The sequence below is a fragment of the Zonotrichia albicollis genome, chromosome 3, assembly GCF_047830755.1.
Source record: "Zonotrichia albicollis isolate bZonAlb1 chromosome 3, bZonAlb1.hap1, whole genome shotgun sequence".
NCBI classification, from domain to species: domain Eukaryota; kingdom Metazoa; phylum Chordata; class Aves; order Passeriformes; family Passerellidae; genus Zonotrichia; species Zonotrichia albicollis.
In genome coordinates, this window is record NC_133821.1 from 32,380,520 (window position 1) to 32,396,707 (window position 16,188).

The window sequence follows — 16,188 nt, forward strand, 5'->3', positions numbered from 1 at the left end:
ACATTACTTACTTCAAATGAGTCTTGTAACAGCCTTTCAGTTGTTATGCTCAGGACTGATACTAGCCTGGAGTTCATTTAGCACTCTTGCTTTTCTCTTTTCCCCATAGTCCTTGGAAACTTCCTTGTTTTTTTAAAAGTCATTAGAAATTAAACACCAGCCAACTGTTTTAAAACTCTTGGTAGGAATTAAACAAGAACTCCCACTCTGAGTCAAGAATGAAGGCACGAGCCAAGGTGTGGATTCTATTTCTAGCTATAATCACTGAGTTTTGTAACATCTGATAAACAACTTCAGGGAAGCCTCTTCTGGTTTTATATCCCATGCTCATACTTGGGCCATAATGTTCTGCCTTAGACCCAAAAATAACCTTCTGTTTTAAGAGGCAGCTGTGCATGCAATCTAAGGTGTTTAACAACCCTTCTTCCTATGTAAGACACTAAGTATCTTCCTATGTAAGTTAAGCAGACCTAAAAGGCACTGGATTAAAAAAAAAAAACAACAAAAAAAACCACCAAAAACCACTCAGATTTCTTTTATTTCCTTCAGATCAGCCAATATTATCAGCTAAGCTGCTTCTACTATATGAGGTGAGTTAGTGCCCACTCATTTCGTACACAGGACTTCCAGACAGCAGCAAAGGAAAGACAAGGTGTTTCATCAAATGGCGAGCAACAAGAACTGACAGGAAAACAGAGTGGGACCTTGAGCATCTGATCTTCCTGTGGTTTACAGGCACCAGATTACAACCAAATCCCTTTTATTTTCTTTGGTTTTGTCACGTTGACAAGTATAGATACCAGTACAAGTACCAGTGAAATTAGTCTCTAGCACTGATAAATTAATGCCTGCCACAGTAGGCAGGACAATAAATTAACAAGCAAATGAGCTTAAGAGAAAGGCTGTTGAATACATTTGCCTAAATAACTCCTGCACTGGCCACACTACATGACTCTATTCCCTGGGAAGCAGTTCAGGTAGTTCTTAAACTCTTCAGCTAAGACATGACATCAGAAGGCAAGGGAAGGCTTATTTTTGCTTTTCTAAAAGAAAAAGAAACCCCAAGCATCATGCAAAGTTTTCATGTTATTCTCTATTTTGTTCTTGGTCATTGCTGTTTTTAAAAAGCATTTGGAGAAAAGCATATAGGGCAGGTGGTTGTTTTCTCCTACAGAGAAACTGGAGAGCAGGGCTGGAAAGTGTTTAGCCAAGACATGTCAGCAAACCAGGATCTGCTGCAGGCCCCCTCAGTCAGCCTCACCTGGCTGTGGCACATACAAAACCCAGCACATTAAACTATCAGGAAAGGGGAGGGAGAGTTGTTATGAGTCTTTCTGCCCAGGAGCTTTTGCTAATTCCTCAAAACATAAAACTATAATGCACTGGAATAGGATGTATTTGAATAGGCTTGCTGCCATGTGGCGTGTTTATAACCCATATTTATAGTCAAAATATCAGTGAAATACTAGACAAAAGCTGTTTAAAACCTGTGGCTCTTTGACCTGGAACATTTTATTTTCTTGCCCTTGGCAAGGCTTGCTGAAGGCTCAGTTGTCCTGCCTCACCTGTGCCCAGGCAGAAGGGAGGAGTGGCACGGATGTCACTTTTTCCTGAGGCCTCCCAAGCCATTGGCACAGTCCAGAAAGAAACCCGGTACCCTGACTGGTGGCATTGTTGCACAGACACCACACAAGCTGCCTTGCCTGCTATTCTTCACATGACTGCAGAATGCAAAGTCTTTAATCAGAATGGGGGGGTTCCTCTGATTGAGCCCATGAAAACCGAGATAAATGAGGATGGTGTTAATCTCTGCATGAGCACGATTGAGCAAGTACATTTTGTTATTTGTTCCAGTGAGTTGTATAATCCTGCTTCCCAGTCATCCAAATAGGATTTAGCATTGTCAACATGTTTTTCTTAATAGGATGATGCTATGAATTCATGTCTATGCAAGACTGGAAAGCCAGATTACATGTCACAGGAGACTATATATTGGTTTTAGCTGTCTGTGAAATTTGGTTTTTTCAATGAAAAGGACCCAGCTTTGACTGTGGGATGGTGTGCCCCATATAAGACCCCTCACAAACTTTGGAGGAACCGCCCATTTAGAGAAGTGCTTTATTTTGTTTTTAAGTAAGATTCAGCTGTTTCTTTTCCAAAATAAATAGTACTGTAAGGCTAACCCTCCCCAGTAACCCTCCTATTAATTCAGAAATTTGCAATACTAAATACAGGTTGCTGCATCTCCCCCTTAAAAAAAAATATTTAGTAAATGCTGCTTTGCCAGGTTTCAGGTGTTATTCTGTGACATTATTAGTGAGATGGCCTGCAATTACACCCCTTCAGAGGACGAGCTGTTGATTTTCATTGGCAAAAATATTGCAACATATTGTGAGGACAAGTTTTAGTCTCTTGCCACAGCAACAATGTAAGGGCACCCTGGGCTAATCATGAACCAGTTGTGAATTTTGACAGGAATAAGTCATTATTAATTAAAGCATCATCGCACTACAGAAGCCACATTTCACCGGCCCTCCTGAAGCCTTTCCAGCTCTCCAGAATTATATCTAGAATTATAAGTAGCCTCTGCAGCTGCACTAAAGGGGAGGGAGCAGAACATATTTCTTTGCTGGCTTGCCTGGCAGTATTGGCTTGTGCTACCATGTGCCAGGACCTCAGTGAACCCCACTTTATCGATATTTTGTGTGAGTACCTAGTTTCAGCTAGAAGTGGAGTGGGGGGAGGGTATTTTTTAAACATATCCCTACAAAAAGAAATGTATTATTGCCCATCAACATATACTTTCTCTCAGAGCTGTGCATGGAAGGAACACAGCAGGAAAAAAGAGTTGAAAATTTTGGTCATGCATCATTCCTGTTTGCATTGTTAAAAGCAAGGTTCTGACAAAGGATGGTGAGTTGTGAGAAGCTTTGCAGTATACATAAATATGCCCCTGTGGGCTTCTATAGTCTTGGGTAACTCATATCTACTTCCAACCTCTGTATTTTCTTCTTATTATTTTATAATACTTAAGATATAATATATTACATATTAAATTCTATAATATGCAATATAGCAGTAGTGATTATAAGAATAAGTGTTTTTATTTCCAATCTCTTGCATATTTTCAGGAAGATCAGAAGGTCATGAAATCATCTCATGGTTTGGGTTGACAGACATCTTAAAGATCCTCTGTTTCCAATTCCCCTGCCATTGCCAGGGACACCCTGCATTAGATCAGGTGCACAGAGCCCCACCCAACCTTGCTTTGGACACTTCAGATGTGGGTCATCCACAGCTTCTGTGCCAGTACCAAAGGGCTGAGTCCATTTCTGTTCATTTTGTGTGTGAGGGTCTAACAAGAGAGTCATCCTACTCTACTCAGGCTGAGTTTGACCAGTGCAGAATGAGAACTTTGCTGGGATTGTGCCTGCACAGACCACAGTGCAGCCTGACTTTGGTAACTCAACTCTTAGTATGTAGACTTGAATCCTTACTCAAATGTCTCAACTCTTCTGTTTTGACCTGTCTCAGCTTCTGTCTAAGATAGGGGAAAGGATGCACAGGGTGGGAACAAAATGTTACCATGCTCTTTTATCCCTGCAGTAGCTCATTACTGATTTTGTGAGGGATGTAAAGGAGTCCTGGCTCACACTGATTTCAAATTCAGATACATGCTGAGCATAGAAGCAGCAAGAGACAACTGTAAAAGGTAAAATGATTGCCTTCTCTGATTGCTGCTTGGAGGAGACAGAATAGTCTTTAGTGCTCAAAAATAATAATGAAGAGCGATACTCTATGACCTGATCATTGACTTAACAGGAACAGACTGTATTTTCATATTTACATGTACAGACAAGGACCAGCAGAAAAGAGACAGACTAATTCAAACCCTTGATAAATACAAGAAGGATCTTGTATGTGATCTTCGTGCCTCACCAGTCAAGTGCAGAAGTATTTCTCCAAACCAGCAGAAGGTATGTGATGTTCTGACAGCGTAAGACCTGTCACAGAGGTGGCATTGAGCCACATGAAAAAGCCCATTTTCCCCTTAGTTAGCTGTGCTCTGTGGTGTGGGGAGTGCCTGTAGCACAGCAGTTATGTGCAGGTTTGTTCAGTGTGGCTTTTTATAGTCCAGTCAAGCAGAGATAATATTTGGTCTCAGTTTTGCCACCTGGCATCTGTCCTCCCACTGAATTGTTTCTGTCCCTACATGGCCTACAGTGACAGGTATCCATGTTATGCTGTGTGTTTGTGACTAAATTGTGTTGAAGAGAACACAGTGTTTTCAAGAGAATGGTATTCCAATATTTTTCTGTGTATTCCCACACTTTGCGTTGTTTTACAGTATTCCCTGAATTTTAGAACATTAGTTATTGGTAAAACCAAGACCCTAAAATAATTAATCCTATTTCTATATATTCTGCCGGAGACCAGAAACTGGACAACCCCATATTAATGTGAATAAACATGTTCTTCACCAAATTCTGCCAGTGGACTTCATCTCAACAAATTCTTGCAAAACATTTCATCCTACCATAGTCCAGTGTCTCTCTCAGGCAGAAATTCCTCAGCAGACTATATTTAGGTTGTAAGACTTTCTATAATTTGAGAATCATAGCGGGTTTACCATTAGATTTCCAATGATATTGTTTACAAACACCATCCAGTTCAAACATGCATTATTTTTTTTTTTGGTAAAATCTTTCTCCCAGTGAGATGAATAGCAATAGATCACAATTTCACCTGGGGTATTTGTGAGGAAAGCAGTGGCTCTGTTTGACTTCAAACTCATGAGATGATGCCATGCTCACACCTGCACAGGCACACAAGGAGAGAGAACAGAAGATACCATTGAAGGAGAGAGACTGCCATTGAGTCATCAGTTCCATAGGCAATAATACACAATGCCCCAGGAAGAAAAAATCTTCTGTTCTCCTTCTGTCAGCCCTGGCAAGGAAAATGAGATTTCTGTATTTTCCCAAGACTACTTGTTCTTAGAAACCTCAGCTTAGTAAAGAGAAGGAAGGGAAAGGAAACGAGGTGAAGGACTGCTTAATTAGCTCAAGCACAGTGGCAGGATGGCTTTACAGACTAACCACCAACTGTGGTTCCCAGAACTGATCAAGTCAGTGACACTTCTTAAAAACAATTGAGCCGTTTGAAAACAGGTTCTTAAAATTCTTCCTGTGTGAGCTACGTTGTTTGAAATAGTGTCTGTAGCAAATTCTCGTGTAATTTTTCTGTCAGTTTTGTTCTTTAACTTTCAGATCAACTGGGCACTGTTGGAAAATGGTCACCCCCTGTCTGGTCAGAGCAACTATCCCAGGACATAGAGAGAGCAGCCCCTCTCTGTACCACGTCAGAAGTTCACTTCAAGGAAGGCTGTCCCAAATCCTGCTCTGTGTGCTTTGTCTCACACCAGTTCACAGTCCTAGTGCCCACAGATCATCTCCTTCACCCCTCCTGTAGCCTCACATGCCTTTGGGCAGTCACAACAGGAGGAAGGCATTTCAAAGCTCTGTTCATAGAGCCTACTTTGGGAACCTTCTTGACAAACATGCAATTTACTTCGCAGAAAAGAAGCAGTGTTTTACCCTTGAAGACATCACATCTACCTTTTCTTGTAAAATATAGGTATTATAATTCTCCTTCCAGAAAAAGGAGTTCCTCCCTGGGCAGACCATCAATTAAATCAGCAGGCACCAACAGCAAAGGGAGAGAAGGCTTATACAGGTGCTGACATCAATGCTAAAAGTTACACAATTTTGGTTTCAAACACAATTTGAATTATAACTGTTTTTCACTGAACTTTTAATCTTTCAGATTTTTAGAGGATGCACATATGAGACCACATTCTGCTCGTTTTCCTCAGCAGCCAGTTGAGGTTAGTGTACCCAGTGAGTTACAAAGACAAAAGGGCAGAAAACACTACTCATACACAAAAGCTGTCCTGGTTATGTGGAAATGAAACAGATAATGGAGTCAGTGGCTTTGGGGAATCTTTGTTAAGAGCAAAACCAAAATACTCAACTATCTTATGAGAAGTGACTAAGGTTGTAATTGAGAAATCCAGCATGCAGGGCCAGATAGGGTCAACAGGCATCTGTGAATAAAACAGGAGCAACTGGAGTAACTGGTCTCAGAGAGAAACACAAATGAGACACTGTGATGTGGAAAACAGTGTATCCCAACACAAATCTGCTCTTCTGAGAGCAGACCTCTTTCCTACTTGACTGAACTCTTGCTTTTTGGTTGGTTTACAGCCTTTCATTCCATCCAAATAGTAACTTGGAGCCCAGAAATGTCCAGACAAAGCGCTATTCACTCTGACTACAGTCACATGTCATGCAAGATTTTGTCTGGAAGTTGCACTCTGTTGGTCATCTGGATTTTCAAGATGAATGGTGAATTGATTTAGGAAATTTTACTGCACTTAAAAATAAGGGTTGCTTAACAATAGCCAAAGCCATGCCTGATAGAGGAGTTTTGTATAATTCCTTGTTGCCTCTTTACAGCAGCCATGCTGAATTTCTACACAGCTCAGCCAAGGAACCACCGGCATGATATGTGATAGCCTTGTCCTTGATTGTACTATTTCAGTCCTTGTTCCAACCACCAAAACCTTCATTAACAATGTGAGCTGGACAAGCTCCTACTTTCATTGGATGACCTGATCTGATTTTCTATGTCCTCTTTCAAAAACATAAATGTATTTTGCATGTCCTTCTGGATAAAATGCGGTTGTATTTGTATGGAATCTGTAAAGACTTTCAATTTTGACAGAAATTCTGATTTTCTTTGTATTTGCTTCCTTTCTCTCAGGTTATAGAAGCTGATTTCCATTTCTGCTAACATGAACCTACCCAATAATAATACTTGTTCATTATTTTCATGAGTGATTGACATCCAAGACATTTACTTCACATGAGCTGGAATGTGATATAGGTGTGGTTTTGATATGTTGCGGAATCAGCTCATTTCCCCTGGTACTCTGAATGGAAATACATCATGATAATACAAAGATAATCAAACAGATTATTTACTTTTTTCTCCTTTTCATTTTTGTGGCAGAAACATGAATTGTGGAGTCATGATTCTGAAATGCCACTTTCTCCAGGATTACAACTTGAAGAAGTAGATGTCAAATGTTTGTTTGTCCCTTTTAACTATTTCTAAGCTTCATATCAAAATATTAAAGTAGAAATCTAGTGGAAAATTGAAAACATGACACAAGAGCCTATTACCAATGTCTGCATGCAGAGAGTAGAGGGATTCTATTGGGAATAAAGGATTCAGCTACTTGCTTGGGAAATGAGGAATCAGAAAGTTGGAAGAGCTTTTCTGGGTCATGCTCTTACTGTATTAGTCTTAACATATTAAGCTTGCCTTTTACTGTAGGCAAGCTAAATATGTTAAGAGTAATAAATAAACAATATTAAAATTATCTTCTGGTACCTTTGTTCACTGGAAACATTTTTAACTGATTATTCACAAAAGGCATGGATCTTTTAGATTAATGAAATTAATGGATTAGAGTATTTTGGGAGTTGATCAACAGAATTGTCAAAATCAGTCATTTTAAAACGTATAACACTGATTGGTAAAAAATGAAGACTAGTAAATAGATTAAGCACTCTTGTTTAATTACTCTAAAACCAAAGCCTCTTTAGTTGGTATTGTAAAATCTTGTTTATATTCTGTGTATGTTTAAGAAAGACACTGACAATTTGTGTGTTTACAGAGAGAAAAAGAGTACCTTTGTTTTCTCCAGGATCTTACAAATGATATTTTGATTAGAAGTTGTTACCAAAAAGAGTTAAGTGCTCTGACTTTAATATTTAATTCTTTGAGAAACAAAATTTTGACAAATCAGTGCAAAGGATTTATGGTTTTAATGACAGCAAAGTGTAACTGTGATTCAGTTTAATTGGATGAACACTTTTGTGACTGCACTGTATGGGAGTCATGATCTAAATTGAGTAGCTGAACAGAAAATAATCTCAGCCAGCCTCATATTTCCCACTGACTTCTAGTAGAAACATGGAAATATCATATTTGCTGACCCTGTTCTCAAGCTCATTCCTTTATACAGGATGGTGATGGATTTTATTGTTACAACTGTCTCATTCCAGCTCCCAGCCAAACTTGAGCTAGCAACCCATGGAGTCTTCTCCTGCAAAGTTCATCAGAGCAAGAGTCTGTATTTAGAGTTCTTCCTCCCTCCTATCAAAGCAAAATAAATAAATGCAGTGATTGCTTTCTTTAGGATATGTGCAGTCTCAAGTTAATGATCCACAGATGTTAGAGCCAAACACACCCCATGCTGCTGGTGTCTAAACGCAGCAACTCTTTCTGGGCTCCTATTCTGTACATTCTAAGAGTAAGTCAACACATTTCTAATATTTAGAGAGCTGTGATAAACCACAGAGCCCTCTACAGCCCTGCTAAAAGTGACAAAACTGGGCGCCCCTTTCCTAAGCAAATTCTTGCCTGCATCTGAACTGGAAGAAACTCCTCCTTTGATAGACAATTTTATCTCAATGTTTAAGATTTCAAGTGCTTGATGCTAGAGAGGTGCCAACACCCCCAGATCAATCCACCTCAGACTGACACCAAGGTATTTCTTTTTCAATTTAGAGGATTTGAGTTAAAATTCTTAAGCCCCTTAAAAAAAAAAAAAAACAAAGTGGCCAATGACACAAGTTGTTAGTTTGTTTTCTGAGTAATCAGTTCAAGGTAGGAGTTCCCCTCCTTCCTTCTAGGTGTTTTAATTTTCATACAAACACAAGGTCCAGATTAGAAGTGAGTTTTCTGGATTCACTAGGAGGAACACTAGCAGATTTGAAAGACAGCAATTCATTTACACTGAAAAGGTCACCAAGCATGGGGCCAGCCCATAGATACAGTAAAAAAGGTCTGTGTGTTTGTGTCCCTGCTCAGGCCAGCAGGGTGAGAGGGCTACTCTGCTGGCTTTAGAGAGAGATGGTTAGATGGTGTGTACTGCTCCCTCAAAACTAAAGTTTAGTAAAAATATGTGAAAAATCATCCATTGCTGTTCTCAGGTTGTCTTAATAACAGAACTTACTTGCTTTGCAGAAGAAAAGTGAACATTCAATAATATCCTTTCATTTTAAAGCACAAGATGAATTTCTAAACTGGTTTTATGTCTAAGAGAAAGATGTACCTAGGTGGCCTTAGCTACCCTGCAGGATTATTATGATAGACACATTTTAAAACTGCCATTTATTTAGGCCACTATTCTAAAGACAAAATCATGAATGCTCTCTCAATTCTAATATACAGTGTAAAACAAAACCAGCTCTGCTGAGCCCTCCAGCTCATTGCTGAAAATGCAAGCATTGGGTTAGATTTAATTATTGTTGCAGAACCTGGAGACCTAATTCCCCTAGTCAGATAGGTCTTTGGTTTTACCAGTTCACATATCTTTTGCTCATAGCTGATCATGGCTCTAAAAAAGTTATTGAGAGAACTTTCTGAAGACATCTCCCTTTCCCTAGTATACCTATTAAACAAACTGTAAGCAGGAAAGTCCAACCTTCAGTGTTTCCTTAAGAAGTTACTGAAAAGGAGACTTAAGAACAAACAGATCATGCAAATGACCTTCAGAGTCTAAAAAGTGGTGGCTAGAGGCAGTTCCAAAGCCCTCTTTGAGTAGCACCATATATTGAACAAAGGAACAAGAGCTACAAATGAATCTAGGAGGCTGCACCAGCACCCCAGTACCCCCAGCATTCTCACTCAGTCAGTGTGGTGGGACAGAACTTGGCAGCAGCAAGAGAGACTTAGGCCCCACCAAAACACAGAGGGGGATTACTACATTGTGATGGGGAGCACCAATATTCCTTTTTTTTTTTTTTTTTGAAGTAGAAGAAGAAATTAGAATTATATAGACAAAAGTCTTTCCGTAACATAGCTCCTGCCAAACAGCATGCACTTGGAATGACAATATCCAACAACCTTAAAAAGTTTAAGATTTTAGTTTTTAAATCTGCTTACAGGCAGATGGGGAGGGGAGGGAGCAAAAGTGGAAGGTTGGGATGTATTTTAAGTGATCTGAAAAACAGGCTGAGTAGTTATTTTTCATTTTGAAAGTATATGGACCTTGAACAGTTGAGGTGTTTTGCACTGATGTTCCTTTTTATTTTTTAAGGGCATTAGAAGATGTATTTCAAATGCACATTAAAAGTAAGAGGCATAACCTTGATGAGGTGAGCAAAAAAAATTCTAATATTAAATATTCTGTCACCTCCAGTAGAAATGCTGTACATCAATGCTGAGCAACAATTTATGGCAGATCAACTACCATGCCATTTTAATAAAAAGCAAGGAGAAATTCCCCCTACCAAAGCAGAAGTAAGGGTGTTTTCCATGAAGGGCTAGTAAAGAGAGATTTTTCTGTACATTTTTGTGTATTGCTCTAATAATGTTTCTAAAAGACAGATAATATAGTTAGCATGCAGAATGGCTTTAATTACATAAAACCTGTTCACAAAGAACATTTGCTGCTGCGCTTTTTTGCTGTGACTGCTATTTTCTGAAGCAGACCAGCAAAATAGGCTTGGAGGCTGTGACTAGATCCAGTAAGAAGACTTTGCAATTTAATAGCTTGAGTTTAGGAGTTTGGTCACCAGAACAAAATGTAAAATTCTAAGTCCACCATTAAGGCTCCCCAGGTGGTGCCTGCTGAGAATTATACACCTCAAAATGCTTGTCTGGACATCTCCCACACTGGGAGGGAAGAGGCCTGTGGAGAAACAAAAAGACATGCCAGGCACAAATACACAGCCACAGTCCTGTCTCTTCTGTCTGCAAGTCTGGCTCCTTATCTAGGATGAGCAAAAGCACATTTTCCTGTGTTAATCCAGGGTTTAGGGTCCTCTCCTGAGAGCAGAGCTTGTAACTGCCCTTTGAAAACATTGGAAAGAAGACACTGTTTTCCTTTTAAAAGTCATTTGCAGAGAATGTGGCATTAGTGGCATTGCCATTGTCTTTGCTGTTACCCCAGTTTGGTTGAAGCACTTGCCCATGAAATGGGGAAGGCAGACTCCAAAGGCTGAGAAGACCCAAATCCAACACCTCAACTGAGCTTTTGAACTAATTCCTCTAGGTTAAACTGTAGGAGCAAAATGGGGGACACAAGCACGGCAAACTGAGGCTGCAGCACCGATTTAAAAGGCACTAGGTTTTTCTGCTTTCCAATAACTGATAATGTAAATTCCTTCTTCTTTACAGACTCTGAATTAAGGGGAAAAAAAAGAGATAAAAACACATTCCCAAGGGGCTGCTGCAGAACTGTGGGCTCCACAGAGGGTGCAGAAGTTCATTCACAGCCTTCCTTGCATTGCCTGCTAAATGGAGGGGCCCTGCCCAGTGCACAGGGCTTGGGGCATGGGGCTCTTTCATCCTGTGCTTCTCCCATGTCCCACAGGGACTGAGACTGCGAATTCCAGCCTTGAGAGGGATCTGATGCTTGAGTTCCTCTCAAGATCTTACTTTAAAGGCCTCTGCACAAAAAGACATTTCATTGGGTCAGATGATCCAAAGGTTTCATGGCCACGGACTCAGAGATTGCATTCTAAAGCTCACATTGCTGCTGCAGCACAGTCAGGGGGGAACTTTTCTGAGAAACTGTCAGAGACTGCCTTTTAAACAAACTACCTTGACTTATTTTTTTCTGCAAATTTTTAACCATTTAGAATTATACTTCCTTCAACTCTAGGCATGTGGGAGTTGCACACAATTTGCACATTGACTAAACAAAAATCAAAGGAACTATAAAATAATTAGAATGCAGAATGTTATTTTGTCTTTTCAAGTGCTACAGTTAGGGGAGAGGTGGTGTTTGGTAACTGTTTAGTTGCTGGACTGTCAGGCAGTAGGTGGAAAAAGTGTTTAGGGAATTATCTGAGTTTAAAATAGTGAAATTTAACTTGGTTTTGTGGGAAAAAAAATCAGCAGCTGCACCTCAGTTTGAGAAGATATGTATTTTACATCTGACTAGAGGATGCTGAGCATATTTGTAAGGTCAGCTGTTGCCTTAGAGATAGAGCTGGGAAACCTTTAATAGGAGACTGAAGGTACATGATTGCTTCCAGAAGGATGAGTTTGTAAGCAGTGGCAGATTTCCACCATGTCCCACTGCAACATGTTTGATATCTAGGAACACATTGGTCTGCACCTGAGCTGAGCTTAAGTCGAGCGTCTTCCCCTTCAAAAATACTGACTAAAAATTTTAAAGAAACTCAGAAAAGAGGAATAAAATTAGCTGAGAACTGATGTAAAGATTGTTGTTAATCAAATATTTGCATGTTTAGCTGTGCATCAGTGAAAGAAAAAAGAGCCAAGCTACCTCTGTATAATAAAAGAACACAGCACACACAGGAGAAAGAAGTGCTCTTTGGAAAGGTTAAATAAGAAGTGTAAGAATAACTTACACCACGAGAAGCTTGTGAGCAGTGACATTTATTATACCAGGCACAGTTCCCACAAGAAAAGTAATGGAATCACTTTGAGGCTTTTAAAAGTGAACTGACCAGTGATGGAAATGAATTTCATAGCGACTGGACTTTTGTCCTACAAAAATTTGTTTTTCTTTTATTTTGTTGTCTTCAAACCAAACTCTTTTTATTTCCTATCACTGCTTTCTGGACCAGACAGACAAAATAAGAAGATGGAAACACATACCAAGGTCCTTGCAATGTCTTTTTTTTACCCACACTGGATGCCTCCCAAATTGTTATTTGGGTACTTCCTTCACTGGGCTCTGCTCTTCTGTGTACTTGCTATCCAAAACCAACACTCTCCTCTCCAAGTTCCTGCTGGCATTTGCTCCACCACAGTGTCTGAGATCCGTTCCCTAAACAACCTCCACTTCGGTCTACTGCCTGCTAAACATCATGAGGGTGATTGAACCCACCCAGACATGTTACCTGACCCCCCATCCATGTTTTTCCACACACCATGTCCAAGGAATCCTCACCACTTGCTAGGGAATTCATTAACCTAGTACCTGCAGCCTCTTCTCCAGCTTTCAGGAAGAGAGTAGCATCATTGCTTTTCCAGGGAAATGGTCACACACTCAATGGGATGTTACATGGGGACTGAGGGAAAGAAGAATGCAATTAGTTGCCTAATTCAATTAGGAAACCAAGACAGATAACTTTTTGTGCTTTAGAACATGCAATCTCAAACAGCATGCCCAGGAGAAAGCATGCACCAATCCTTCCAACAAAATTTTTTTCTGCTGTTCACAGTGTTTCACTGTCTCTGCAGACTGCATTCAGTGGTCTGCTCATAAGTCTTCAGCTGAAGGGTCTTTTCACCTGGCCAGCTCTGGATATTCAAACGTACTTTTATGATTGAGTATGACAAATTTTTTTTCTGCCACACAAATTAAGAAACTAAAGAGTTTTCCCACAAATTTTCACAGAGGAAACAGGTTCCCCATTTTCTATATTAATGAAATGGTCTCCACTCAAGAAAGCTTGTAAAAATTGTCTAGCCACTCAAATTGCTCAAATCCACCATCAGTTTTGTACCTTTAGAAGTGCAAGGATGACATATCTGCTGCAGAACCTGATCCATACTCAGATACATTTCGAGAAGCTATCAGTTCCATAAAAAATATTTCCTTGAAAAGAAAAAAAATGCTGGTCCTTGCTAAGAGGTACAAGTAAAAGGGTAGCTCTGATAATCCAGGAAAGTGGAAAACGTATCTCCTGGGTTTGAAATAGCCACTGAGATGGGTCTGTAAGTGCATCATTTCAGGAAATTGATGGGAAACTAACACAGCACCTGCAGGGGTGAGGGATCCACTGCCCATCAGTCTTCCAATAAGCAAACTGTTCCAAGTAAGTTATTTCTGGGAATTTTATCATATAAAACCAAAAGCTTCTGAAGACACAAAGTAATATCTTACACTTGTTTTATGCCTTTGCTTTTAGGAGGATCATAAAGTGTTCATTTTCAAAAAAATACAGTGTAATGACACCAAAAGTTTTATCTCAGGTGAGGGGAAGATGGAAGACAACTGATAAATGGCACCCTGCAGTGTTACCAAAATTTCAGGACAGGAACATAGAACAGCACAGGCAGCTGAACATCACAGTGGTGTGGAAGCTGAAAAGCCACTTTATTCAATAAAATAAAATAATTTCCTTTGATTATTGTGCAAGTCTGGCCTCGCTGATAAGACCTGGAAGAAAGTGTCATAGGGTCTTTCACAGCCACTGGTGGAAAGGTCTATTTTTACATTTCTAAGGGAGAAAACCCCTCTTTTTGATGTACCACACCTCAGCACTATCTTGAGTCACACTGAAGCAGACACAGGACAAAGCAACCTCTGCTTAATCCCTGGCACGATCCCCTACAAGTCCTTGGCCCTTCCCTTCTCAGAGTGCCGTACCCTTCCTACTCAGCCCATGTGCCTCGTGGGATTGCCTAAGGAGGAGACACATCACTAAGGACTGTGGTTTGGGATGCTAATGCAATAATTAGCGGCTTAATCATCAAAGTGAAAAAGCAACTTGCAAACAGTCCCTTTCAGCCCTGTGCACTGTTACCATTTAAATACAGCATTTTGTAATGGACCATAATTAGATACTGCACATGGGAAAGTTTTAAAAGTAAACCAGTAAAAATGAAAATGACTGCTCTGAGATGAGCGCAGGACCCAAGTTTATTCTTCTCACAACAGAAAATGTCAATCATCTGGTATGTGGAAACTTTCTTCCAAACCAGTACTGACCCAATGGCCCCATCACAGCCAGAAGGGGAAATGTCCTGTGAAACAAGTTCTCTTATCCATGTGACTTAAAGTAGGAATATTCTATCTTAGCAAAATTTTAGAAATTCCAGCATGAATAGTTAAATTTCAATTCCTTCAATTTCTTCTGAAGTTTCAACTGGATATACTAATTTCACTGCCTGCTCTGGCCATTTATACAGCAGAGCTCATCCCATTTCAAGTGTACATTCAGTGGTGTGCCTGCAGGGGCAAACGCCCTTTTCTTCAAGTTACTCAAACCTATGTAATCCAGTTTCCAAACATGAAGACAACTGGAAAACAGGACAAGTACCACCCAAACATGATCCATCCCACTATCAGAGGACACGTGTATGGTAGATTCTTCACACCTGCATTGGTTTCTTTGGCCACTGAAACCAAGCCTAACCCAGACCATGATTTAGTTATAGGTCACCAAGCTTTAAAATGAGAGGGGAAACTCTCATAGGTAAAACACACTTTTGTAAAACTAACACTCACCGAGTTAAGCACAGGATCCAATCCGCTAGCTCAGAACTGTGCAGGCCTAGCCACAAATTCTCACACTTGCTGGCCTTCCATAGCCTTGGCTGCTATTCTGGATGTTTTCCTTTTGTTGAAGATTTACTTTAGCAGTCAAGTCAGCAAAACAGAACACAGAAGATATAAAATTGCCTTATAATATTTACAAAGAGCATCCTTGCAGATAGGTTTGAATAACTTTTATATTCATTCAGAAATTTTTGTGAGAATTTCTTTAGAGTCATGGAAGAGGTTTTAAAGTTGCTCTTTTCACTTTCTTGGGTATTTCCTAATGTCTATCATAATACATTAAGGGCATAAACTTTTCAATAGGAAAAAAAGCTGAATACTGCAAATCTCATCAGTCAATTTGACAAAGCATGTGCATGAAGAAATCCACTGGATCCCTATCACAAGGAGTTTGCTCCATATTTTCTGAACACAAATATTCCAAGCTACAAAAATGTCTTCTTTTGAAGCACTGGATGTTTTGTGTTTCGTAGTCACAGAGTGTGTCCATTATCTTTAACATGTTTCAACAGAACAAGTAATTTTCTCTTAAACTGGTCAAGATTGAATGCTTGTTGTAATAAGCTTCAAATTGAATCAGAGTTTTAAAATTTTTCCAGTAAGCTCATCAGAGTCTTCCCATTTTTTCCCTTTCTGTGTGACAGCTACCGGTCTCCATTCCATGCCATGAATACCCAGAGGTCTTCCTCTGCAGAACAAGAGGCCATCGTGATCATTGTCTCTTAATAAAGCAAAGTGCAGTGAGGGTGCTCCAGGAATCCTAACTGATTAAACTGTAATCCATTTTCCCTTTGATTCATTCTGACAGGGATAGTAATAATTTTCTCAGTCCTGAGCAAGTCAAACCG

General features: G+C 39.8%; 1 pseudogene; it reads left to right on the plus strand.

Annotated features, from left to right (window-relative positions):
- The window catches only part of LOC141728640 (uncharacterized), a 47,642-nt pseudogene that overhangs the window by 27,293 nt on the left and 4,161 nt on the right, over window positions 1-16,188 (plus strand).